At 44.5% G+C, this 24,922-nt stretch overlaps 1 long non-coding RNA gene across 3 annotated transcripts; it reads left to right on the forward strand.

Moving 5' to 3' along the window:
* Positions 1-4,730: 4,730 nt before the first annotated feature.
* LOC140615749 (uncharacterized) lies at positions 4,731-11,167 on the forward strand. Of its 3 annotated transcripts, none has more exons than XR_012016234.1 (3): positions 7,176-7,328; positions 8,232-8,341; positions 8,655-11,167. It is a non-coding gene; the product is annotated as an uncharacterized lncRNA (long non-coding RNA). The 3 variants fall into 3 exon arrangements; XR_012016233.1 differs by lacking the exon at positions 7,176-7,328 and adding an exon at positions 7,378-7,822; XR_012016232.1 differs by lacking the exons at positions 7,176-7,328; positions 8,232-8,341 and adding an exon at positions 4,731-4,845.
* The last annotated feature ends 13,755 nt before the right edge of the window (positions 11,168-24,922 follow it).

Raw genomic sequence — 24,922 nt, forward strand, 5'->3', positions numbered from 1 at the left:
AAACATTTGTTAAGTGCCAAGCGTGGAGCTAAGAAGCACTCTTCCATGTAGGATGATCACCGAGGGACCAGGTCAGTGAGAGGTTAGGCAATATCTTTATTTATGGCTCTCATCCATACATTTTTCCTAAAGAGTTTTCCGCCTACTTGAGGTTCTTCATCACAGGCTCAGTATAGGTCTGACTTGATGAAGGAGGATGCAGAGATCAGGTCTGCTGGAAAGCTACCACAGACATCCCCCAGATCGGACCTGTTTTCGTGTTTATGGATTACTCATGGCTACTGTCAGCGATTAATATAGAGAACAATTTGAGGCCATCCTAACCACCAACTTACTTTTTCCAAGGAGGTCTGGGGCTTTCCCAAATGAGGATTATTCTTCTTTTCTAAAAATTCAATTGTTGCTAACTTAGAATTCTGAGGTACAAGCTTTTTTTTTTTTTTTTTCAAGATTTTGTTTACTTATTTGACAGAGCGAGAGAGAGCATAAGCAGGGGGAGTGGGAGAGGGACAAGCAGGCTCCCCACCAAGCAGGGAGCTGGGTCCCAGGACCCTGAGATAATGACCTGAGCCAAAGGCAGATGGTTAATGGATTGAGCCACTCAGGTGCCCCAAGTTTTATATAAGAGTAGAATATTCGGGATGGCTGGGTGGTTCAGCAGTTTAGTGCCTGCCTCTGGCCCGGGGCATGATCCTGGAGACCCACTATCGAGTCCCACTCAGGGCTCCCTGCATGGAGGCTGCTTCTCCCTCTGCCTGTATCTCTACCTCTCTCTCTCTCTGTGTGTCTCTCATGAATAAAAAAAAATAATTTTTAAAAAAGGAAAAAAAGAATATTCTATTCTTTTGTTTTGTTTTGTTTTGTTTTAAGAATAGAATAGTCTTTATAGTTTCCGGTAACATGCACTATATTATTGTATGTTAAGTCAGAAAGCCAGGGCAGAGGACATTTAAAACTCAATGTCTATAATCTTTCCTCTCATGCTTTCTGGGATCTTCTTCCTTCATATCCCTTGAAGCCCAACTGTTTTGCTAACACTCCATCAAATATTTCCTATGACCTGCAAAATCTGTCTATTAATAGGTGAGAAAAAAACTCACTAGTGCAGGCAACAAATTTTATCCCAAATCTTGAACATTTTCTACTGGAGGCAGTGAAAACTGGTTGGGCAGCAGAGTTGAATCCTTCCTTAATCTTTCTCCTTCTATGCCACCGATTCTCTTTCTAGCAAATCAGATCAATGGGCTGGGTGAGGATGACGATGGTCTGATGAAGGTAAGGCCCTCACCTCTCTGAGCTGTTGGCATCACAGAACCCAGGTGAAAGGACAAGAGAGATGGTACAACAATCAACATAATTTCATCTCCTTGGACATCAGAAGGGATAGGATCGATGGGTAACTCCTAGGGATCCTGCTGATACACCGAGTACGATACACAGGGCAAAATTTTTTTGAGATTACCTGAAGCTCTAAAAATGTGCAAGTGATACTCGGACACCCTTTGAAGCTTCTTATTTGGGTAAAATATACGCTGCATCATTAGAACACTTTAAAGCATACATTTCCACGGCACTAAGTACATTTCCGTGTTGTGAATCACCATTTCATCTTCCCAAACTGAAGCTCTGTCCTGCTCAAATACTAACTCACCATTCTCCCCTCAACCCATGCCCTGACAACCACCGTTCTATTTTCTGTTTCTATGAATTCAACTCCTTTAGGTACCTCATGTAAATGGAATTATACAGTATTTGTCTTATTGTGATGGGTTTATTTCACTTAGCATCATGTCCTCAAGGTCACCCATGTTGTAGTACTCATCAGAATTTCCTCCCTTTTGAAAGCTGAATAATATTCACTTGTATGTGGACAGCACATTTGTTTATCCCTTCATCCATGGACACTTGGGCTGTTTCCACCTTTTGGCCAGTATGAATAATGCCTCTATGAACATAGGTGTACAAGCATCTGTTTGAGTCCCTGCTCTCCATTCTTGTGGACATATGCCCAGAAGTGGAACTGTTGGATCGTATGGCAATTCCATGTTTAACTTTTTGAAGAACTGTCATATTGTTTTCTGTAGAGGCTGCACCATTCTGATTCTCTTGCTGGTGCTCATCTTTACAAGAGGTGAGCCTGGAGAAGACATAAATTTTATCTTTGATTTTCTACCACTGGGGCTGTTACCATGCTTCTATCTTAGGTTCCCCACCTGCAGAAGGAAGATAGCAGTTAACTGTTTCTCTTGGGAAACCAAGGGACCATGGGAAATATTATTGAGATTGGCTAGGAGAAGACATTTGGTTCAAAATACCTTGAGTTCCAAGGCCAGAACCTGTGCCTGTCTGCCTCCTTTCTCCAGCTTGAGTTGCCTCTCCTTCCACTACACAGGTCAGGGTGGGGGTGGCTGGAGGCTACGTCTGGGGTCCGATATCCATCCTGCTTATCATACATGATATCAAGGACCTTCTCCGGGACGCCAGTGTGGCTCAGTTGGTTAAGCATCTGCCTTTGGCTCAGGTCATGTTCCCAGGGTCCTGGATTGAGCCCCTCATTGGTCTCCCTGCTCAGTGGGGAACCTGTTTCTCCCTCCCCCTTTGCCTCTTCCCCTGCTTCTACTCTCTATGTCAGATAAATAAAATCTTAAAAAAAAAAAAAAGGACCTTCTCCGAGACCTTGGTATAAAGGACCATCCTCAGCCACCAGACCATTGTGCCTGCATTTCTAACTTTTGTTTAAAGTTGCTGTATTCCCTTTCCTTTGGTGTGGTATGTGGTTCCATAGAGTAGTGTCCACTGAACGATCAGTTCATCAAAGTCCAATCGAGATTTCATCAAGAACTCGGGAGCTCCATTCTTTCCCTCTGTCTTGCCCTTCCTGTGACCTGGTAATTTCTTATTCAGCATGTCAAAAGCTCTGCCATTTTCAGAACACAATTTCACTCTCTCATCCACATCGGGGCTTGTCAAAAGAGGGAAGGCCCCATACTACCATTGAGCTGCCATTGAGGAATAGAAGCAGGATTGGCATCCTGTCCTTGGGAGGGCAAGGACCTCACCCCTCTGGCACTGTGGACAGGCTGGCCTTTTGGGTAGCTCCTGCCAGAGTTGCTGGGGTGTCCTTGGATGGGAGACTGCGGAGAAACAGGGAAGCAGAAGGAAGGCATTGATGCTTCAGCTGGAACTCTGGCAGTGAGTTGGTCGCAGCTCAAGGAGGGATCACTCCCAAACAGCTCTGCTGTATTTTTGGCCATGCTGCTGGCAGCAGTGAGACATCTACACAATACACAAAGACTCTTGTCCATGTAGGATCAGAAACGGAGAGCAAGGACTCCTCAGGGCTGGCTGGAAGGTGTCTAAGAAACAAGATCACACCTGTATCTGCCAGCAAAGATTGACTTCTATTTCCAAATCATCAGCTGGCAAATTAATTAACCTTTAGTGGCCCCATCATTTGAGCAATGGCTGTAATGCAGAAGGGACTTTCACATGCTGTGCCCCCCCTGCCCCCCCCCCAGCCCTGCCTCCTGGCCAGCTCAGGCCAGGCCTCCTGGGCTTGGGCTTTTGGAGGTAACCCTGTCACTGGAGTGAGGCCCCACCTCGGCATGGATCCGGCTCCCTTGTTCACAGCTGCTTCCTCAGCACCTGGAAGAATGCCAGGCAGGGGAGGCACTCAGTCAGTATTTGCAGAATGAATGAATCCACAGCTGAAATCTGGCCTGGGCTGGTAAACGGACCCGCCTCCTGTTCTAGAGGACAGAGGCTGCTGGAGAAGTGACTGCTATGGAGAATCGCTTTGCAGTTCCATTCAGAGAAGACCTTGGACTAGAGATAACCAATGTTATCTCCTCCGTGGTCCTCCTCCTGTAACTGAGGCATCACTGAAGACTACCCTTAGAGACAGGGCAAAGCAAAATATTGCAGGCCTTCTACGGCCTTGGGGGAGGGGAGTGGGAGAGTTTTACAACGTGCCTAGAAGGATGTCACCTTCTGGGTATTGGAGGGGGCCCCTTTTGAGGCAAATCTGCATATATTTGCATACCGGTGTCCACAGACACTAACCTGCAAAGAGACAGCCAACTCTTCCCACCTATAAACAGACTAATCCTTCTGCTGTCTCCTTAGGGGATGTGCTGAATCAAAATTTAACTGCCAATGTTCTAGAAATCTTAGGGGAAACAAAAAAAAAACACAAAATGAACACGCCATTAAAATTTTAAATTTAAAAATATCGTTTTCAGTTTACATTTTTTCTAAGTAGAAAAGAGTATATATTTTGAAGACTCCAGAGAGGGAAATAATCAAAGGTCAAAACAATCCCGAATCTTCTGTTGCAAAAAGGATTGGATCTCCTGGTTTTTTCCTTTATTCGTGTGCGTGCAATAGGGCTCCTAACCTTAACCTAAGAAGAAAGCTCGGAGAAATTGGGTCTCTTCCTTTTTCAAGATCATCAGACGTTTTCCAAGGGGAAAATGGACTCTCACTTTGGAAAACATAAAACCCTATTTGTTTTAAGTCTCTCAGAAAACAGCTCCTTGCGCCGGGCGGAGGCCGGCTGGGCGCTGGAAGCCGGAGCTCGGGGCTGCAGCGCGTTGTGTAACCCGCCTGGGAATCACGTTGCACTGACGAGATCCGCAGGCTTTTAGTGCAATAATAAGCTTGATCTTTTTTATTCAAATACAAGGAACAACCACAGCCGGCTCCAAGTCACGTGCCCCGGTCACATGGTGCCGAGACACAGAAACCGGCTGGCAATCATTAACTAATGCTTACTCCCAGGGCGAAAATGCGGGTTTTAAAGACCCGAGCTCTGTTTTTGTAAAACAAGCAGCCCTGCAAGAGAAGGTACACACGGGGGTGGGGCGTCTTGAGCTCGCCAAGCGCTTTCCAAGGAAAGGGAACGAGCCCGCGGACCGTCCCGGGGGCTGCTCCGCTCCCACCCGCGGGACTTGCTCGGGGCCACCCCCTTCCCCGGGCCCGGAGGGGCGGCGGGGCCGAGCATCCGAGGGAGGGGCCGCCGACCTGGCGCGGGGCCCGAGCGTTTGCGAAACGGAAGACAGAGCTCCGAAATTAGCCGGGGAGCTGCGTCGGCCGGGCCTTGTGAAATTCACGCTTCTGGGGGGCGGCGGCGGCGTTCGGGCGGGGGCGGGGGCGGGGGCGGGGGCGGGGGCGGGGCGGGCCGGGCCGGGCCTTCGCAGTAAAAGGACAAGCAGCCTCCGCAGTGTGGTTTCTCCAAGTCTTCCGGTGGCGAGAAGCAGACCTGCGAGGGCTCTGCCGACCTGAATGTTTCCTTGTTCGGGCGTTTGAATTTAGAAAATTCTTTCACTTTCTCCGACTCGTGGAGCGTTACTCTGTGCTTTCAAAAGCTAATTATCCGGCCGAGTTTGTTTGATTTGGGTGTAGACGCGACAATGGGAAGCGGGGAATGGAGTTTAGAGTGTCTGCTGGAGGGAGGGGATAGATAAAGCACAGATAAAAGACTAGCAGAAACTGACTTAAAAAAATTTTTTTTAAAAGCTAGGTGTGTTTTATTTCACATTATAAAAAAGTACTTTCCCCCCAAACACTGTGTGGTATGGGCTCAGCCTGGTGAGAAAATCCACCAGGATAAGGTGGAGCCTTATATTCTTATTTCATTTAAATCTTTTCAGAAAGAACAGATACTCAAGGAATTTCCAGTTTTGTAGGTTCCCTGTCTGACTGACATAGAAAAATTTCAGGAAATTTACTTAGGGAGTTCAGTTTTCTCTATTCTCACCTTCCCCTCAACTCTACCCTCCTTTTTTTTTTTTTTTTTTTTTTAAGATTTTATTTATTTATTCATGAGACACAGAGAGAGGCAGAGGGAGAAGCAGGCTCCGTGTAGGGAGCCTGATGTGGGACTTGATCCCAAGACCCTGGGATCATGCCCTGAGCCGAAGGCAGATGCTCAACTGCTGAGCCACCGAGGCATCCCACCACTCTACCCTCTTGAAAGAGATAAAAGTCCATGCTTTTAAGGGATGGACCTAGGTTTTACAGTAGGGCCTGAAGCTTATACAATCCGAGAAGCCCTTTTGAAGAGGGTGTAACATTATATATACAAAATTAGGTATTAAAGTATCCCCAAATTCAGAAAAATACTTGTGGTATTTGCTTACCACATCTCTAACTTTTTTTTTTTTTGGGTCCTGGAGTGGGGGGGGTGGGGATGGGGAGCATGTTTCTTAGGAGGTCTGAGGTTCATTGTGACCAGTTATCAATTTTAAGTGTGCCTACAGTTGCACAGGTTTGATGGTTGGAAAAATTTCCCCCAGGCCAGCTTCTGATTAGTCTGTTCTGGCTCTGTCTATTCCACATCTTGATTTCCCTGCCCAGGCCCACACTACCTCTCGTGCCAGACACCACAGGACACACTCATATTGAGATATGACCTCTGGATCTGAGCCTTCCCATCTCCATACCGGGTGGGTGGGCCCAGTGGGCCAGAGGAATATTGCTGGAAACCTTCCCTGCTTGAGAACAGCCAGCAGTGACTGAAGTATAAATATAGTTTATAAATTTGTAAATACCTCTTAACCCAAAGTAAAGGTATCTCTGACTCCATTTCCTCTTACCCAGAACCCAAATATGCCCACGGCCCTTCCAAAGTCACCTAAAAGCTGGGGAAACGTGGCCAAAGGGAAGTCAGAGTAGAAAGAGGCAGCGATCTTAAGCGATCAAAGCAATCAAGGTCAGGGTATCTTGCCACCGCCAAGTTTACAAAGGCAAATGGCCTGAGTGTGTTGCTGGGGCTCCTGCGTGGGTGAGAGGCTTGGAGCTTCATGTTCCTCAGCTCCAGGTAAATCTGTTTCAGGTGACCCTGGGTGCATAACGAGTCTATCTCAGGGAGTCATTTCCTGGGTCCTAGGATCAAAGAGCCTAGTGTGAGGCAGGCTTGCTTATCTGGGCCTCTCGTGGGAATGATCTGTCAAAGTCAATTCCATTAATAAAAAGCCTCTGTTGGGCTGTGACTCAGCCCCTCGCCCGGTGCCTTCACCCAGGCAGGCTGGCAGGGAAGCCCCATCTCCGTGTCCGCACGTGCGAGGGAGGGGAGGCGGCGAGGAGCGGCCGCGCGTTTGCTCCGCGTGTTTCCTGTGCCCCGCGCCACCCAGAAGTTCTTTTGTCCCACACAGCACAGCCTGTCGCCAGGACGACCGCGCCGAGCGGCTGTTGCGAGGCGCCCGGTGCCGCGGGGGGCCGCGGGGGGCCACGGAGGCGCGGGGAGATGCTGTTCTGCCCGCGGGCACAGGCGACAGCTTTGCCAGCGGGAGCTCGGAGCCGTCGGTGACGCCCAGGCTGGCTCCTGGGTGCGCGCGGCGTCGAGGCCACACGCGTGCGGCTTTGGTTTCCATAGGGGGGCGGTATCCGGCGAGAGCTCCCCTCCCCGGGGCGCGGCCGTCCCTGCGGAGCGTGATCCCGCCGCCTGTGAAAATAATTAGGCCCTGGACCAATGAGATTCCTCGCCTGGCTTTAAAGTGCCTCTCCTCCCCCTGACGCCCATGCGCTTCCCCCGCTTTACCTGTGCCCCCCCCCCGCCACCCTGTGGAGCGCCCCTAGAATCTGCCACCCGCCTCCACCTGGCACAGCAGACAGTCACCTTGTCGAATCACTTGCTTCGCTTGTCAGGACAGTATTTTGAATCTGGAGTGGCTCGCCGGCGTGCGCCTCATGGGGGAGAGGAGGCTGTCAGTTCAGACAATCCGCAAGGGTACTAATTAGTTGGATGGAAAAAGCCCAAGCGCAGGCGGTAGCATCTCCCCTGCAGAGGAGATAACCCATCTGACCCAGTTTCCTGACTGCGGTAGCAGTGATTTTTTTTTTTTTTTTTTTTCCCAGGCCAGGCTGGGGACCAGGGCTCCTGAGCGTTCTAAGCCACTGACATCTGGGGCTGGATTGGAGCTGAGGGTGTGGGGGAGCTGGCTCATGCCTCGTAGGATGTTTAGTAGGATCCCTGGCTACCATTTAATACTTCCTCCGCCCCCCCCACCCCCCAACTGGGGTAATCAATAATATCTTCCCACGTTGCCAAATGTCCCTGGGGTGGGGGTGGGGGTGGGCAAAATTGCCCCTGGTTGAGAACCGCTTCCTGAGCCCTGTCAACACAAGGCCACCAATAGCTTCCAATTGTGTTGATTCCTAAGATGTGGGGGCAAGAGACCGAGTGGCTTTGGCTCTCATAGAGAGGTGACTCACAGTGGGAATGTTCTCAGGTAGACACAAGGCTCCTGGTGGCAGCCCTCCTGCGTGAGAGTATTGTAAAGAAAAAGGTGAAGCCTTTGAGCACAGAAGCACATTCGTTTCTCCAGTCATTTAACCTGAGGTGAGGTGATTACCTGAAAAGGTTCAGTGGTTAAGAGTTATGTGGTCAGAGACTCCGGTTTGAATCCCAGCTTTGCTCTTAATTAGCAGTGTGTCTTTGGATAAGTTACTTTACCTACCTGTGCCTTGGTTTCCTTACTTGGAATATGGGAATGAGAATATAGCATAGTTGTTCAAAGAATTCAAGGAGATAATGCATGTGCTTGATGCATAGTAAGTATTTAACCAATGTAACCTAGTTTTTTGAAAATTTCTGGACCAATCTTTGATGATGATGATTGTTTTTTTTGTTGTTGTTGTTTTTTGTTTTTTAGTATGGATAAGAAGATTTCTGCCCAGATTCTCCAGATAATTGTGTCAACCTCCTGCTTGGTTGATTCTGGAAACAGTGTACCAAGTAGCAACTTCAGAGTCTCCTCTTGCTCTTTTTTTTTTTTTTTTTTTTTTTTTTTTTTAAGTTTTATGTTTTAAGTAGGATCCACTCACAACCCCAGGATCATCCTTCTGGCTCTTTTTGGGAAGTACAGACACCCTTTCCTTGAGCTCTTCCATGGTTATCAACAAATCTCTACTGTCTGGAGAAAGTTCTGCTCACCACCAATGCCCATTCAGGATTCTTGGCTATAAGCCCCTTGGTCTACAGTGTGTTTGCTCTGATCATGCTAAGCCTGAGGTGTTTTGCAAACATTTTAACCCCGTCATGTCCATGTAAGGGTTTACAATATATTCAATTTAAACAAGAGAGATAATTTTTAAAAACTGGAAGCCAAAAAAAAAAAAAAAAAAAAAACTGGAAGCCAGTGAAAAATAATGAACGTTGCCCTTCTGTATGGATTGAGTCATTAGAGAAGTTCAAAAGGACAAAGGGTAATTATGTAATATAGAAAAGCTGCCTTGCTTCTTTGGTCAATAATCCACAAGAGATAGGACAAGCAGTAGACAGAAACGAAAGGGTTCAGTGTCATGGCTCAGAGGCTTGCATCAAGAAAGAGCCTACCAGCCTCTGTCAGGACCATGGCAGGAGTTTGAAGACACAGAGGCCAGAGCAATGGCATGCCTGCTCCAGGCCATGGATGTTTCCTCTGCACAAGGCCCCCTTTGAATGTGCCTGACTTCAAAGTGTGGCAGGCTGGTGGATACGAAGTTAAGGAGATTCTTAACAATATTTGCAGATACTCTCTCTTTCAATGTGTTTTCAATGCAGAAAAAAAAAAAAAAAAACCTCCCACAAAATTGTTGGGGGAAATACACCCGAGAGAACATATATCAGTGAAGAGAAGGAGCGTGTACTTGACTTTAAAACACTCTTATTTGATGGACATCAATCAGAAGGCTGCCAGCGGAAACCCCTCCTAGGCAACTGGGATGACAAACAGTGCGCTTAAGAAAACCTTTCAGGACCTGACCTGCTTCTATGTGGAGGAGCTTCTGAACATGAAGAGTCTTGCAACTGCCTGGCAGCTGCTTTGTTATTGGCCTACAAATGTGACATGTAAGCTCAGATCTGTAAACATAGGGATTGCTTTTAAAATTCTGAGGGCATAAACAAATGGCATGGTTAGAACCAAGACCTCTATCCGTCTGCGATATTTTGGACACAAGAAGAGAGTGGCTTCCTTGGAAGTTGGAGCTGTGCAGAGCCGGAGCTCAAAGCAGCTTAGAAGTGCACAGGGAAAGGGTGCTTGGGTGGCTCAGCCGATTTAACGTCTGACTTTTGATTTTGGCTCAGGTCATGATCTGAGAATCCTGGGATCGAGCCCCATGTTGGGCTCCGGCGGGAGGCTGCTTATCTCCCTCTGCCTCTGGCCCTCCCCCTGCTTGCACTTGCTTTTTCTCTCTCTCAAACAAATAAATAAATCTTAAAATTAAAAACTAAAAAAAGAGGCGCACAAGAAAACAGGTTCCATCTTAAGGGCTGTTTGCTTTCCTTTCCTATAACTTTTTCTAGTCCAGCAAAAGTCCAAGACCTTTTAGCCAAACCTGTTGGCTGATGTAGAAAAATGTTCAATGAGAATGACCAGGCAGCTGGCCCAGGCACCAACTCTGAATTCACTAGAATTGACTATTGCTATAACTTACATCCATACGTCCACATCATTACTAAATAAACCTTAGAAGCTAGCTGTGATACATCAGCTGAGGATGGAAAATGACATTTTAACATAGGATATATTTCTTTAAAGTTTTTCATTTTTATTTATTTTGGGGGGCAGATGGGCAGAGGAAGAGGGTGAGAGAGATACTTAAGCAAGTTCCACGTCCAGTGCAGAGTCCAACGTGGGGCTCAATCTCACGATCCTGAGATCATGACCCGAGCCCAAATCAAGAGTCAGATGCTTAACTGACTGAGCCACCCAGGGGCTCCGAAAGTTCTTTATTTATTTAAGTACTCTACACCCCACATGGCGCTCGAACTCATGACCCCGAGATTAAGAGTGGCATGGTCTGACTGAGCAGCCAGCTGCCCCATAGTATGTACTTTAAAAAAACAAAACAAAACAAAAAAACAAAAAAAACTTTTATTTTGCAATAATTTTAGACTTACAGAAAAGTAAAAATAGTGCAGAGGATTTTCATATATCCCTCACCCACCTTCCCCTAATGTTTACATCTCATAAAATTATAGTACAATGATCAAAACCAAGAAATTAATGCTATTAACTAAACTATGGGTTTATGTGGAGTTTGCCAGTTTTTTCACTAATACCCCATTCTCAGGATCCACATCGCATTTAACTATTTCTCCTTCTTTTCCTCCAATCTGTCCAAGTCTTTGGTCTTTCCTTGTTGTTCGTGATTTTGTGACCATTAAAAAAAATACCAGTGAGTTATTTTGTAGAATGTCCCTCTATTTGGGTTTGCCTGTTGATTTCTCATGACTCTTTAGCAAGGACACCACGGAAGTAATGTGCACCTCCCAGTGCCTCAGACTAACAGATTCATGACATTGATAATTCTTATAAGTAGGGATGTTTACCTTGATTGCTTGACTAAGGGGCAGGGTTTCTCTGCTGTAAAGTTCTTCTTTTTCCTTTTTTAGTTAATAAATATCTTGAGGGAGATACTGGTAGGTTGTACAAGTATCCTGTTTCTTCTCAAATTTCTGCCCACTCATTGTGGCATCCACTGGAGAATCTTGCCTGCAACAATGACTTCTGTGGTGTTGTAATGGTGGTTCTGTCTTTTCCTCATTTCTTCTACAATTGTTAATTGGAATTCTTCTGTAAGGAAGAGCTATCCTCTTCTTCCTTCCTTCCTTCCTTCCTTCCTTCCTTCCTTCCTTCCTTCCTTCCTTCCTTCCTTCCTTCATGTGTTTATATTGGTATGAACTAATATATTTATTTTAGTCTATGGGCTATAATCTAATTATATTATATTTATATTGTACCTCAGATTGTTCCAGCTTTGGCCATTGGAAGTGCTTTCAGGTTTGTTCCTGTGTTCTTTGTTTTAAGATTTTATTTATTTATTCATGAGAGACATACACACAGAGAGGCAGAAATACAGGCAGAGGGAGAAGCAGGCTCCCTGCAGGGAGCCTGATGTGGGACTTGATCTCAGGACCCTGGGATCATGACCTGAGCCGAAGGCAGACACTCAACCACTGAGCTACCCAGGTGCCCCTCCTGTGTTCTTTGAATCTTGTGCCTTCATCCTTCCTTGGGCACTTTCTTACCTTCTAGCACCACAAGATACTCCCGACTTATCTCATGTCTCCACTCTCCAAACTGCATCAGCCACTTCTCAAAGAGCCTTGGTTCCCTTGAATGGATCATAGTCCAAAGACCAACATCTAGGCACTAGGTGGGCTCACTGTTTTTGGGATGTCATGTCTTCTAGGCCTTCTTAGCACACAGAGCTAGGAAATATATGTATGTATATTTATAAGCCAAGTATATATACATATTTGCTTGTTTCTTTATCTATTGAACTGTATACATATTTAAAAACGATGAGAGTTCATACCAATACCTCTAATTCCAGCCCAGCACCACAGGGTTTATCCCAGCCTTTCCCCTTTCCCTATCTATAGCTTCTTTCTCTGACAGTGAGAAACCTGGCTCTTATGACCAACACTGTATTTATCATTCTGTTCAACCATAGTAAACACATAAAGTAATTTTTTAAAAAATATATTTATTTATGTATTCATGAGAGGCACAGAGGGAGAGAGGCAGAGACACAGGCAGAGGGAGAAGCAGGCTCCCTGCAGGGGGCCAGATGCAGGGTTCTATCCCAGATCCTGGGATCATGCCCTGAGCCAAAGGCAGACGCTCAACTGCTGAGCCACCCAGGTGTCCCCACAGAAAGTAATTTGAGAGCTGCTAACCTGGGCTTCTGAGAAACACATTTACTGACTAGACGCAGTATTTGCATACAGTTCTTTCTGTCTTAAGCCTTATAGTATCATGTTAAAATACTGCTTTCAGAGTTCCAAACATCCTTTGCAGTGGTTATGGTATTCATTTATCATACACTTAGATTAATTTGTAATGGGGAACATTCCTTTTGGGTTCCCTCCCAGAGTCTGATTCATTTGGTTTTAAATCTACTTACAACAAACTTCACACTCTGTGGTGTCCAGGTCTGTGGGTTTTGACAAATGCACTGAGTTGTGTATCTACCACCACAGTCATGACACAGAATAATTCTACCACAAAATTTCCCTCACGCTGCCGCCTTTCCAGCCAACCCCTCCCTGAACTTCATCCCCTGGCAATCACTGATCTGCTTTCTGTCCCTGTAGTGTGGCCTTTTCCAGAAAGTGAAATGAATGGAATTCTGTAATAGTCTTTTGCATCTAGCTTATGTCACTAAGCAAAATGCATCTCAGAGTCAGCCATTCGATTGCATGAATCAATAATTTGTTCCTTTTTATTGCTGAATAATATTCCACTTATTAGGTATGTCAGGCTGCTCTTGCCATTGCTGTCACACTGACTTGATCACAACTGGGTCCTCCAGAAGAAAAAATGATACTCACACTGCTGGTTGGGTGCTACCCTGGACTCTGGTCTCCTTTCTCAACTGCCTGCTGCTGTTTACTTTTTGGATTCCCCAAACAGATGTTATATCGTTCTGTCCAGGTTTTATGAAGACCACCCATGGGAGAGTCCAGGCAGAGGGTGTATTCACCATCGTACCCAGAGCCAGGCCTTCTGTCTTTTGTCTTTTTGCTTTTAGAAGTCTGAAGTCAATGTGTTTCCTGATCCTTATAATTGATCTATTTCATTTTTGTGGAAACCCATAGGATCGTTTTTGTTCCCAGTGGGTTTCCAGTGGTTAGAAATTGCCTAATGATGTTCCCTGAACAATTTTCATCCATTGTATTGGGTACTTGGTAGAGTTTTTCATTCTAGAATGATATGTCCTGTTCCAGGAAAACTACTTGAATAATTTTGTCGATGATTTTCCTCCTATTTCTCTTTTCACTCTTTCTGAGATTTCTTCTGTTATTTAAATGTCAGACTTCCTGGACTCACCCTCTACTTTCCTCTTCTCCTTCATTTTTTATCACGTTGTCTTTTTGCAATGTTTCTGGGATACTTACCATCAACTTTGTTTTCCGGTCTATTTAATTTGTCATCTATGCAGTCATGTTTTTAGTTCCCAAGAGCCTTTTGGCTGTTCTCTAGATTTCTTTTCTTTTCTTTTTTTTTTTTTTTGAGAGAGAGAGAGAGAGAGAGAGAGGGAGTGGGGGTGGGGGGCAGAGGGCCAGGGGGAATCCTCAAGCAGATTCCCTGCTGAGCAGAGAGCCTGAGGTAGGGGCTCGATCTTCACTTGAGGTCAAGAGTCAGGCACTTAACTGACTAAGCCACCCAGTGGCCTCTCTCCTTCTCCTTTTTTATAGCATTCTGTTTTTTTTTGCTTAGATCTTCTGTCATTTCTCTGAGAAGATCAATGATTTTGGGGAAAGCTTTCCTCTCCCTCCATAGACTCCTGTTGCCTTTTTCTTTTGTTTGTGGTATAGCTATGTCCACCATAGAGTTGAGAACCAACAAGCTAACTGGAAGCTCTGAGCTCAAGGCAGGGGTTTGGTGACTGTGAGCCTCACTGTGGGGTGAGCTGGCTCGGTGGACTATGGGTTGAGCATTCCCTAATTTCAGTATCTTTGGCTGGTTTCTCTTGGGCTGGTCAGATTCTCCAGAGCAGAACTTTAATCTTCTGCTTGGAATTTTAACATCTGGCTGCCAAAGCTCTGGGAGCTAAGTTGGAGAAAGAGAGCTGGAGGTCTCAGCAGCTGGCACTCATCGTGTATACTGTCATTTGTTTTGTTTTAAAGATTTTATTTATTTATTCATGAGAGACACAGAGAGGGCAGAGACACAGGCAAAGGGAGAAGCAGGCTACTCGCACGGAGCCCGATTCAGGACTCGATCCCCAGACAGTCATGCCCTGAGCTGAAGGCAGATGCTCAACCACTGAGCCACCCAGGCATCCCTGTCATTTGGTTTTAACATGGTGGATCCAGGCAACATGGTACATCCAGGGGCTCCCAGGTGGCTCCAGGGTTCGAGGCCCACATTAGGCTCCTTGCATGGAGCCTGCTTCTCCCTCTGCCTGTATCTCTGCCTCTCTCTCTCTCTCTCTCTCTCTCTCTCGTGAATAAATAAATAAATAAAATATTTTTTTTAAAACAACCTATGGTGCATCCAAGTTCCTAGTCCACAGACATCTATGGTATACTCTTAGGAGGGGAAAATCTCTAAATTATGGTTAAATGGTGGTAAAAGCAGTCTCCTGGTGTACAGGGTGGGGGCAGGTAGCTAGAGATCTGTGTCTCTGGGGGCTTTCATTCAATCCTTATTCTAGTCACCCTTTTTATACCTCCATTTCCAAAGGTACCTGGTGCTGTTGGTTTCTGAGTTTTTTGAAGATTTTCTAATGTGAAATAAGTTCATCCTTACCTTTATCTACTGCAAATTCAAGGTCGGGTAAATCTTAGATCATATGCTCACCTACTTCCTAGTTTCTCTAATTTTTTTCTTTTCTTTTCTTTTTTTTATTATTGGTGTTCAATTTACCAACATACAGAATAACCCCCAGTGCCCGTCACCCAATCACTCCCACCCCCCGCCCTCCTCCCCTTCTACCACCCCTAGTTCGTTTCCCAGAGTTAGCAGTTCTGTCTCCCTTTCTGATATTTCCCACCCATTTCTTCTCCCTTCCCTTATATTCCCTTTCACTATTATTTATATTGCCCACATGAATGAGAACATATAATGTTTGTCCTTCTCCGACTGACTTACTTCACTCAGCTAGTTTCTCTAATTTTGTTGCTGTTTTTGCCTCCCCTATGCTGCCTATCTTTGTGGGGGTGTGTCTTAAAACAATCTCTTTACTGTATTATTAGTGTATTTTGGGAGGAAGCAAGTTAGATGAGATATTCACTCTGGCATTTTAAAAAGGAAGTCTAGAATGCATTTTTTTAAATATAAGAAATCATAACTCTTTACGCTACAATGGGACTTGGATACCACTTTTGCTGGGCCTCAGTTGGGCAGGTGACTTGTACAAATCCACACATAGCTAGTTAAGGAAGAGCAGCTTTTGAACCTGGGGACTGACTTGCCTAATTCTGTTTGTACTATACCAACAGAGTGCCCCTTATGATCATTTTGAAATAACATAAAAAAAAACTTTTATTTTGAACTAGTTTAAGACTCCTGAAAAGTTCCAAAAAATAATAGAGAGTTCCCATGTGCCCTTTACTCAGCCTCCCCCAACAACAGTCTTATATGACAACAGTATATTGTCAAAACCAGGAGCTTGACGTTGCAACAATACTCTGATGAAGATCAAGTACAGACCTTCAAGTAACATTTTGAATGTATTAAATTTGTGTATTCTGGGCAGCCTGGGTGGCTCAGTGGTTTAGTGCCACCTTCGGCCCAGGGCGTGATACTGGAGACCCAGGATCGAGTCCCACGTCCAGCTCCCTGCATGGAGCCTGCTTCTCCCTCTGTGTCTCTGCCTCTCTCTCTCCCTGTGTCTCTCATGAATAAATAAATAAATAAAATCTTTAAAATAAAATAAAATTAAATTTTAAAAAAATTGTGTATTCTGCTAAAGAAGAGCCAGAAGAAGACTCAATCTTCTCATATTAAGGAGGCTACAGTCTAAATAGACATATAAAGAGAACTCACCAAATAACACTAAAATACAGTCCAAAAATATATTTTAGGGTTCTCTTCCAGAAAAGTAACAGGTGGTCAAAAGAGGATGGGCTTTGAAATCTGACAAATCTAAGTCCGAATTCTTCTTCACTGCTTAAGATTTATGTGTCCCTGGGCAAGGAATTTCCCTGAGCCTCATTTTCTTAATGTAAAATGGTGAATATTATACGGATTTCTTAACATGGTGAGAATGAAATCATATATATTACAGTCTAGAACAGTGCCTGGTACATAGTAGATGTTCAATAAATGGTCACCATAATAGTTATTAGTAGAATAATAATCCTTAACAATCATAATCCTCTAGTTGTTCACTTGACCTCGTGTCCAGCTCAAACACCAGGTAGGTTTCTACCTCCTAATTTACTCTGTTGGATTTAGATAGAAATCAAAGAACAATTTCTTGTGAAGAGAGGCCTCAGAGAGCAGTATGACTGCCCCAAATTAGGGGCACAGGTGTGTCCTCTGAGCCTACTAATCTTCCCATCAGTATTTCAGGAAAGTATGGAAGAAGGTCAAACATTTAACTAAAGGCAAGTAATTTATTTACCTTTTCTTTTAAAGTAAACTTTGGAAAATGACTAGGATTCTTTTAGTTGTAATAGAAAGTAAGGGTGCGTACCTAATGGCCAAGAGAATGCTGTTTATCTCTTGCCCACATTATCACTTTACAAGCAGTTCAGTTCAAGCCCAGATAAAGACACTTGCTCCTTTCCCAGTACTCCTCCGACTGCTCCCCCACCCCCTACTGTTACACATGCAAGTCCAAGGGTCTCAGCCCATAGAGGAAGTGGGCTTCACAGGCACAGCAAGAATGCTTTGGAATTAGAAACCCATGGAAATTCTAAATTGAGCTTTGTTTGATTATCTGAACAAAAGCACTTGCAAGTCAGTGTGTGAACTAGCAACTGGAGGCTTTTCAAAGGCCCACACTTGGGCCCCACTCAGCAGGTGGTTGTCCGAGGAGCATCCTGCTTTACATCACACCTGATCCCCCCACCTGCCTACCTCGGGCTTGAATTTCCTGCCCTTGTCATCAACAGAAAGAGGGTTTTGTCAAGGTGGCAGCTTCCAGCTTGTCCCGACAGCGAGGAAGGAGCTCTGCTGGCAAACTTGGCCATTTGTTTAAATTGTAAAGTCAGGCTTTTCCTTTGGGGGTCAGGGTGATCCTGCAGTCCATTTGGGTCCACCCAAGCAGGCTGATGGACAGGATCTGAGGATAAAGAAAAAGCTACTTTGTGATCCTGTCTCTTTTCCTGTTCCTATTGCCTGTCATTTGAAGGAATAACTTCCAGGCCTTCTTTTATGTCTCCAACGTGTTCCTCCCCTACCATCTCACAAAAGATTACATTTCCTTCTGCCGGTTTATCTCATCATCTATCGGTTTTTTAGGGATTCAGGTACAGCTTTTGATAGGTTAGCAGAACTGCTAATTCAAGAAAATCTCTCTCCTATTCATCACGCAACTCACATAACCAGAATGTTCTCAAAGAAATTAGGCTACCTCTACATTAACGGTGTGGTAAGTGCTGTAATATAAATGGAAAACATGGGATGTCTGGGTGGCTCAGTGGTTAAGCATCTGCCTTTGGCTCAGTTTGTAACCCCAGGGTCCTGGGATCAAATCCTACCCAGGACCTGCTTCTCCCTCTGCCTGTGTCTCTGCCTCTCTCTCTCTCTTTCTCTCTCTCTGTCTCTCATGAATAAATAAATGAAATCTTAAAAAAAAGAAAGAAAGAAAAGAAAGAAAGAAAGGAAGGAAGGAGGGAAGGAAGGGAGGAAGGAAGAAAGAAAGAAAGAAAACAGTGTGTATCACGGCCTGAATTGTGCCATCTCCCCCCTCTCCCACGCTATGTTGAAATCCCAACCCCCAGTACCTCAGAATATGACTACATATTTGGAGACAGGGATTTTAAAGAGATGATTAAGTTAAAAGGGAGCCTTTAGGGTGGGATCTAATCCTATATGACTCGAAGGAAAGGATATTGAGACGCAGGAGAGTGCACAGAGGGAAGACCATATGGGTGGGATTGACAAGTCAAGGAGACAGGTCTCAGAAGAACCCAACCCTGTTGACACCTTGATCTTGGCCTTGTAGCCTCCAGAACTGTAAGGCAATAAATCTCTGTTACTTAAGCCGCCCAGTCTGCGGTTCTTTCTCACGGCAGTCCTAGCAGCCCTGAACATGTCTTAATCATAATTGTACTGTGATTTCATCAATCAACTCACAAAAGTTAATGGACACCTATTTTTTTTTTAAATCACCATGTAAATTGAGTGTACTTGTTTTATTTTGTTTTCTTTTTAACAGCTTAACTAAGGGATAACTCACACCCAATAAACTGTATGCACTTTAAGGGTACAATCTGATAAATGTTGACATCTCTTTACACTCATAAAACCATCACCACAATTAAGATAATGAACATATCTGTCATCTTCAAGAGTTTCCCTGAGCTCCTTTCTACTTTCTCTGTTCTCTTCTTCTCCTTCCCCATTTTTCCGGCCACCATTGAATCTGCTTTTTGTCACTAGAGATTAATTTGCCACTTCTAGAGTTTTATATAAATGGAATCATATAGCATGCATTTTTTTTTTTTTTGTCTAATTGCTTTCACTTTATTTAATTATTTGGAGATTCATCCAGGTGGTTGTGTATGTCAATAGTAGTATTCCATGGTATGCGTTCACAGAATGGACAGTCCATTTACATGCGAAATGTAAATGTTTAGGGCCTGTTTTGTTTTCTTTCTAATAAAGAAGTTTTCATTCCTTAATAATATAAAGTGATTAGGTACCACATTGTCTTTATTTACTGTCTTATCCGTGTTATTTTATTTTAAGAATATGAAAAGAATTGTAATAGTGTTTCTGATGATAGCAAGGAGTCCCTATTGTTTTCCAATAGGGGTTTCATTTCTTAATTATTGGAATGCCCTAGAATAGGGATTTCAAGAACATGACCTGGATTTTAGTTGATTCTTAGTTATTATCTTTTACCATAATGTTTTTTTTTTTCCCTTTTTCACCCGATTTAATCAATTGTTCAGTTTACAATTGTTTGAGATTCAGATAGAGCTGCTGTAAACTTACATGCACAAGTCTTTCTGTAGGCATATGCTCTCTTTTCGTTTGGGAAAATACAAAGAAGTGAAATGGTTGGATCCTATGCAAGGTGTGTTTAACTTTTTAAAAATTGCCAAACTTTTCCCAAAATGACTCTCCCATTTTGTACTATTACCAGTAGTATATGAGAGTTCCAGTTCCTCTTCATCTTTGCCAATACTTGGAAAAAATTTTTTTTTAATTTTAGCCATTCTAATAGGAATGTAGTGACATATCGTTTTTTGATGTTAATTTGCATATTCCTAATGATGTTGAGTAGCATCGCCATCCATATATATATTTTTTAGATGACATGTCTGCTTAGATCTTTTGCCTATTTTTAAACTGGGCTGTTTTCTTACAATTGAATTTTGAGAGTTAATTATTCCGGATGCAGGTCTTTTATCAGATACAGACTTTGCATATATTTTTTCTAGCCTGTGACTTGTATTTTCATTCTCTTAATAGTGTCTTTCAAACAGCAGAATTTTTAATTTTGATGAAATCCAATTTATCACCCTTTCCTTTTATAGATTGTGCTTGTGGTGTCACATCTAAGAAATCTTTGCCTAAACTTGTCACCAACATTTTCTTCTGTTTTCTTCAAAAAGTGTCAGGCTTTTAGGTCTCATACTTGGGAATATAGCCCATTTTGAGTTAATGTTTATATAAGATATGAGGTATGAATCAAAATTCTTTTATTTTTATTTTTTGCATGTGGGTGTTGGACTGTGTCAGTACCATTTGTTACAAAGACTGTTCTTCCTCTGGTGTATTGCCTTTTGATCATTGTAAATCGGTTGTCCTTATATGTATGGGTTTCTTTTTTAGACATTTTATTTTATTTAAAGATTTTATTTATTTATTCTTGAGAGACACAGACAGAGAGAGAGAGAGGCAGAGACACAGGCAGAGGGAGAAACAGGCTCCCACGCAGGGAGCCCGATGTGGGACTCGATCGTGGGTTTCCAGGATCAGGCCCTGGGCGGAAGGCGGTGCTAAACCGCTGAGCCACCCGGGCTGCCCATTTTATTTTATTTTTAAATATTTTATTTATTTATTTATTTATTTATTTGAGAGAGAGAGAGAGAGGGAGAGAGAGAGTGAGCACATGCAAGTTGCAGAGGGAGAGGGAGAAGCAGACTTTACGCTGAATTGGGAGCCTGATGCGAGCTCCATCCCAGGACCCTGGGATCATGACCTGAGCTGAAGGCAGACACTTAACTGACTGAGCCACCCAGGTGCCATCTTTTTGGACATTTTATTCCATTCTATTGATATTTTTGTCTGTCTTTATTTCAACAGTATACCGTCTTGATTGCTATAGCTTTATAGTAACTCTTGAAATTAGAAGTGTTAGCTCTCCAACGTTGTTCTTCTGAATGTCCTTAGTAAATAGTCTAATCATTAACTCCTCCTTTATTTACACTCAGAGATCCTTTTGGGTGGGCTTCATTAATTTTCTCTCTGAATCTCCAAGGGGGCACTTATAGATTGGTGTGCTTCTGCTAACGCCCCTACCCTGCCTCTGTTTCTCTCACTCACTCTTAGTTCTGGACTTTGCCCCCAGTCTGGCCCAAAAGTAGAGGCCATCAGCTGAGAGCTTCCTGAACTGTTACACTTCCCCCAACTATATGGTTTTCTACATTTGCCCTAATCCATACCTGCTTCCTTCCTAGTTCAGAGAACAATACCAATTATAATAACGATCAGATAATTACAGTTACAAAAACTGAGTTCTTTCAATAGGCCAAACGCTTTATGCACTTTATGCCATTTCTCATTTCATCTGCAGATCTCTATCCGATAGAAATACTGTCCTTGACCTCATATTACAAAGGACATTCAGAAAAACAAAGTTCTAAAAATGAAGGTAAAAATTCTACTTCAAAAAAAAAAAAATTCTACTTCACAATGTTGTCTTCTGAGCTAAATGACTGTTTTAGTTGCTCAATAATAATTACCACTATTCTCATTATTGTCGTCATTGTCGCCATCATCATCTCCTATTTTCCCTCTTTTTTTTTAAGGATTTTATTTATTTATTCACGAGAGACACAGAGAAAGAGAGAGAATGAGAGAGAGAGAGGCAGAGACACAGGCAGAGGGAGAAGCAGGCTCCATGCAGGTAGCCCTACGTGGGACTTAATCCTTTCCCCAGGATCAGGCCCCGGGCCAAAGGTGGCACCAAACCCCTGAGCCACCTTGGCTGCCCTCCCTCTTTCTTTCCAGTCACTCTTACCTATTTACCTACTATGTTCCACAAACATATCCTGCAGCATCATTTCCATTTCTTTGATTTTGCTATTCTCTAGAAAGTCTTCCTACATTCTAGACCAATGATTGCAAAGTGCCACCCATGGGACATTAGAACTTCTCTTTATGTTCATTTTTAAAAATCTCATCTATTAAGGTTTAATTTTTACGTGTTTTATGTATTAACAGAGTATACATATAGTTTAGAAATAAGTATTATAACTATTGACGATACATGTTTAAAATTTTTTGAGAAGGATATACAATAAAAATAGTTGGGAGTTCATCATTCTTAACTGAGTAAAGTGACCCTGTCTTGTTCTTGTCCAGAACATCATGCCATTTTGTAATAACTGGGTGTCTTCTGCATGGACTGTGATCCAGTTAGGCTTAAGTTGCACACAACAGTCAATCAGAGAAAGACAATTATCATATGGTTTCACTCCTATGTGGAATATAAGAAATAGTGCTAGGGACCATAAGGGAAAGAGGGGAAACTGAGTAGGAAAAAATCAGAGAGGAAGACAAACCATGAGAGACCCTTAACTCTGGGAAACAAACTGAGGGTGGGGGATAGGGTAACTGGGTGATGGGGATTAAGGAGGACACACGATATGATGAGCAGCGGGTGTTATACATAGCTAATGAATTACTGAACACTACATCTAAGCTAAAAATGTACTGTATGTTGGCAAATTGAATTTAAATTAAATAAAAAGTTGCACACAACAGGTTCTACTCCCATTAGTTTTAGCAGGAATGGATTTATTATAGGTTGTTGCCTTGTAGCGAAGTTCTTAAACTTTAGCATGCAGAAAGGTTTGTTAAAACCAAGATTACTGGGCCCCACCCCAAAGTTTCTGATTCAGTGGACCTGGTGTGTGGGGTCTGAGAATCTGTGTTTCTAACAAGTTCACAGGTACTGCTGATACTGCTGGGCCAGAGGCCACCCTTGGGGAACTGTTGGGTTACAGAATGGTGACAAGGGCTCAAGACAGAAGCTCCAGATTGGGCATCTGGACACAACTCCCAGAGTCACACTGCAAAACTGGCTTGGCCAGGTAGTGGCTGCACCTACTGCTTTCACTGTTAACCCCCAAATCGCAATGCCTCTGCGGTAGGTGTGAAAGCTGCAGAACCAGGAAGCTGTGCGGACACTGCTCCGTACCCAGGTGGTTAGAGACTTGACTAGACGTTACCGCCTTTTTGCCCTTGCTGGAGAAGGTCCAAAGCACCTTCTGTCTCACCTGTGTGAGACCGGGCAACCAAAGGGACCTCAGGAAAAACTGCTTTTTTTGCTCCTTTTCCTGCTTCTGTTCTTGCCACGACCTGCGCTTCTACCTTACACATGCCTTAGAGAACAGACCATGTGTGTTCTCCTTGTAAAGGTCAAGGAGTTGATTTCTTTGGAGTCTTTCAGCACAATGGATAAGATCTATAGAGTGTCAGGGCAGGTCAACATAAAGGTTTTCCAAGACCACAGATTCACCACGACCCCTGGCTCCGGGGCATAAGCGACTTATGGAGGACACCTAAATACTCCTTTTTGCTCCCAGATGCCTGGGAAGACATGTGCTCTGGACCACAATTCTCAGTAAATCCTCAGACCCCAGGCAAAGACCAGACTCTCTCTCCCTTCCTTTCTGAGTCTCCCAGACGTTGCTGTTTCTGTTCTCTCTGTATCTTCACTGAGCTCTGTTCTCACTTTCTGCTGGTTTGTGTCTGATTTCCATCCTGCAGGCCACCAAGGACCCTCTGGGTTGGCCCTGCGGGACCCCCTCTGGGTCCTCGGATGCAGCCTGCCTGCACCATCTGTATCCAGAGGGGCAGCGTGGTGGCCACTGACAGTGCTCACACTGCACCATGCGCCAGAGCATCTGCCCAGGGGCTGTGGCTTTCATCTTGCTGTCTGGTAGGGCAGCTGACCCCCAGGACCTGGCACAGAGCGGGCCCTCAGTGTACCCTTCTCTCTTTCCTAGCTTCAGCCCCCCGCCTGTACCCACCAGCATGCTGATGGGTCTTGCTTGAGACTTTGCCCTGCTGATACAATCTGCCAGGCTCCTGTCCAGAGTCTTCCCTCTGCTTCTTTCCAGTCACATGGGCTCCCTGAACCTGCCAGTTATACTGGGGGGAGCAGAATTTTGCAGTGACGGGTCCACCTCAGACTCTTCCATTGGGAGAGTTTGTGACCCTCGGCTCACCTGGGATCTAGGTCACTGTGTCCGTGTGTCTCCCCCGCCCCCCTCCGGCCCAGGGTGATCTCTCCCCAGCTCCCTCCCTCCCCATGCTCATCTGCAGAGACAGGAGCCCAGGCGTGTGTAGGCTCTGAGACTGAGGCTGATCCTGGAAGAAAGATGTGAAACCCTTCCACGAAGGAGCTGTAAAGCGGCTTGGAGTGAACCCTCTCTCCCCAGGGCTTGCAGCTCTCACAGTGGTTTCCAGCCGACCTGGGACCTCGGCAGGCTACAGATGCAGACGCTCAAGTTGCCAGTTCACTAGCACAGTTCGGGGCAAGGTGTGGAGGTCAAGGTCAGACAGCTGGGGAGGCTCGCTCAGCCCACCTGCCTGCCAGCGCCCGGGGGCGGGGGTGGGGGGGGGGCGAGGACCCTCGTGCTCAGAGTTCAGGCGGTACTTCCTCCTGCCCGAAGTTCCAGCCTCTGCCTCTAAAGCCACGCTGGGTGCCACCCACAGCCCTTGCCGACCATGAATGACATAAACTCGCTGTTTGAAAACGCTGGCAGTGCTCACCGAGTCAGAAGCCAAGCTTTAAACCGAGAGGCGTCATGACACAGCGGAGGGAGCGGAGGGCCGGGAAGTAGAAGGTCTCCCGGCTCCACTGGTTCCTCTCTGTTGACACGTTGTGGGACTCTGGACACATTTGTTTTTCTCTTTTTTCTTTCTTCTTTCTTTCTTTCTTTCTTTCTTTCTTTCTTTCTTTCTTTCTTTCTTTCTTTCTTTCTTTCTTTCTTCCTTTCTTTCTTAGTATTTATTTATTTATTTATTTATTTATTTATTTATTTATCTATTTAAATGAAAGAGAGAGG

The sequence above is a fragment of the Canis lupus genome, chromosome 24 (genome assembly GCF_048164855.1).
Source record: "Canis lupus baileyi chromosome 24, mCanLup2.hap1, whole genome shotgun sequence".
NCBI lineage: Eukaryota > Metazoa > Chordata > Mammalia > Carnivora > Canidae > Canis > Canis lupus.